General features: G+C 37.0%; 1 non-coding gene across 1 annotated transcript; it reads right to left on the reverse strand.

Moving 5' to 3' along the window:
- Window positions 1-876: 876 nt before the first annotated feature.
- On the reverse strand, window positions 877-947 carry Trnag-gcc (transfer RNA glycine (anticodon GCC)). Its single transcript has one exon. It is a non-coding gene; the product is annotated as a tRNA-Gly (tRNA).
- Between the last annotated feature and the right edge of the window lie 1,750 nt (window positions 948-2,697).

Raw genomic sequence — 2,697 nt, forward strand, 5'->3', positions numbered from 1 at the left:
TTACCATTGAATGTGACAATTTTCATAATTTCTGCCAAATCCACCCTTTCCTTTCAGCGTCTTTATCCTTCACCAAGAAGGAGTTTTGGCTGAAGGTTGTCAAGTGCTGGCGGTACCGCGGCCGGCTCCCTGACACTGCGGGGTCGCGTAATGCATAGAATTTAAGATATATTTTTATAATTATGTATGCTAGTTTTAAGGTACCTACTTATTTATGGACCACTAGGGGGGGGTGAAATAAATATTTTATATTTCGTTTAATTTATCGCTTAAGTTGTACCTACCTACCTACGCAGAAATAGATTTTATTTCATGTCAAAATATAACAATGTCATAAAAAACCCGTAGCTTTGTATTTGTAGCCGTCATTTGTTAATTAGATATTATACCGGGTGTGGCCTGTAACATGAGCAAAAAATTAAACTGTAGGCTGTACTCCTCATACTGACCAACATTTGTTCAGCGACTTTTAAATATAACTTGTGGTTTGATTTTTATTACACTTTAAAGTTTATTCTAAGACGCAATGTATTGCGAATTTTGTTATGTTTAAGGCGTGACAAGCAACGTCAATCACAGTGATATGGCGTGGCGATCGCGTCCATTGAAGATAATATTTATTTTGTATGAAAAATAGGGAGTCTAAATACTTCATAATTTTTAAAAGTTGTTGAACAAAAGTGTCACCGTTTGAGGAGTACAATCTATGTTTTAATTTTTTACTCGTGTTACAGGCCACACCGTGTATACGTCCATACCTATCTAATTAATAATTCGCTACTAGCGATATCTAACATTTTATCAGTGCAAAGATAATAAATTTATTCATAATTAATAATTATTAATACAGTATTATAATTTGCTACGCAAAAAACTTGCATCGGCCGGGAATCGAACCCGGGCCGCCCGCGTGGCAGGCGAGCATTCTACCACTGAACCACCGATGCTTGTACTTCTACGTTGAATACATCAATTATTACCATTATAGAAAGGCAGATGCGCGCGAATGCGCGAGAGAACGAAACACGAGCGAAATTAGATCGAAACGTGACCTTTTTTAATTGTTTGTTGCTATGTAATGTTGGCACAGCTGCAGATTAGGTTTTGGGCCGTTTGAAGACAAGAAAATTGTTTTCCAATTTTGAATATTTTCATAATCTGTGCTGTATTAATGATTGGCCCTGTGCTTTTTACTGATTGAAGAATTCAACACTTCTTTAATAACCACACAGATCGTGTGTAGGGTCGAAATTGTTATTCCAAAAATAATAAAACTTTCCTCTTCAAATAAAGTTTAATAAGACCAATAGGGGCTGGCATTAGTAACAAAACTTCCGTGAGACACAGACATATTAAATATATTACGTGACGTGACGTTATTAATACGTGAGTGACCCGTTTTTAATATATTTAATATGCTGGCATTAGTATTTATATATGCAATTGTACCTATGATAATTAGTAATAAGGTCAAACTCCTCAATTTGTAGGGTTCCGAAGTCAAAGACTGCAAAACGAGAATCACAATCCGTTCTCTCCCCTCTCGTCCTTCGAACCGGATCAGAAATGTACGGTAGAGTAGAGTGTAATATTTCCCCCCCGTTTTTTGTTTTGTTACAATTTTTTTGTTGAGTAAAATATGCACCGACATCGTTGAGTTTAACTCCTATATTGCACTGAAAATAAATAGGTAAATTAATATATAAAATAAAATAAAATATATTGCGACACAAGCTCTGGTGCACTATAAAACGTGGAATGTCTCGTATGAACCTTTAAAACTCTGATATTAGTGAGTAGCTTACAAAATATAGTAGGTACCTAGTTTATAAAATGATACCCAACACTTCTAGAAATCTAAACATCAAGTTAAAAATCAATAGCAGCAATAATTGGACTAGATAGCTCACTGTGGACGAGGCTGAAATATTAATGGAACGCTGAATGACCAATATTTTAAATCGTTATTTTGATAGTCCTCGATTGATTGTTGGGGGATACAATTAATTAAAAACAATGTGTGTTCTAGTTTTGATTTGTTACTTATGCCTACGACAATGTCATACGATTTTTCACTCAAAGTTGTACGGAATGTGCGGGTAACTCTTCCCATTTGAATGAGTTGTGATTCCGAAACCGAGCCATGTAGTTGATTGGACGTACTCCAATCAAACAGCGCGTAGTCCAGCCAAGCCGTAACGAAGCTGTTTATGTTTACACCGGTCCGTTAATCGGATTAAAGACAAATTTGCCTCGGCACGGCACGCTGCAATCAGCTGGGATGTTTGTAGTCGTAGTTATAGGGTTCTGGAAGAGTTGTTTACATATAAATTCTTGTGTAGTAGGAAGATCAACATAGACAGAGGGCCTACCGCGAACTACGTTCGACGCGCTTCCTCTCTGTCGCACTTGTAAATTCGTACGTAAGTGTGACAGGGAGTCAACACGTCGAACGTCGTTCGCGGTAGCCCTCAGATTCGTGTGTAGTAAGTAGCCACTAGCAACATTAAAGAACAATTGTCATATCATAGCTGGTAAAATAAAGTTTAATTACTTTCGGACTTTTCGATCAGCAAGACAAAGGGGATTGGGTCGTTAATTTTGTATCCGCGGTTACTTCTATCAATTAAAACATAATTACCTAATACAAAATACTAGACATACAGTCAGCAGCAGAAGTTGCTAAGCGGGCCAGGT

Source organism: Cydia splendana, chromosome 2 (assembly GCF_910591565.1).
Source record: "Cydia splendana chromosome 2, ilCydSple1.2, whole genome shotgun sequence".
Taxonomy (NCBI): domain Eukaryota; kingdom Metazoa; phylum Arthropoda; class Insecta; order Lepidoptera; family Tortricidae; genus Cydia; species Cydia splendana.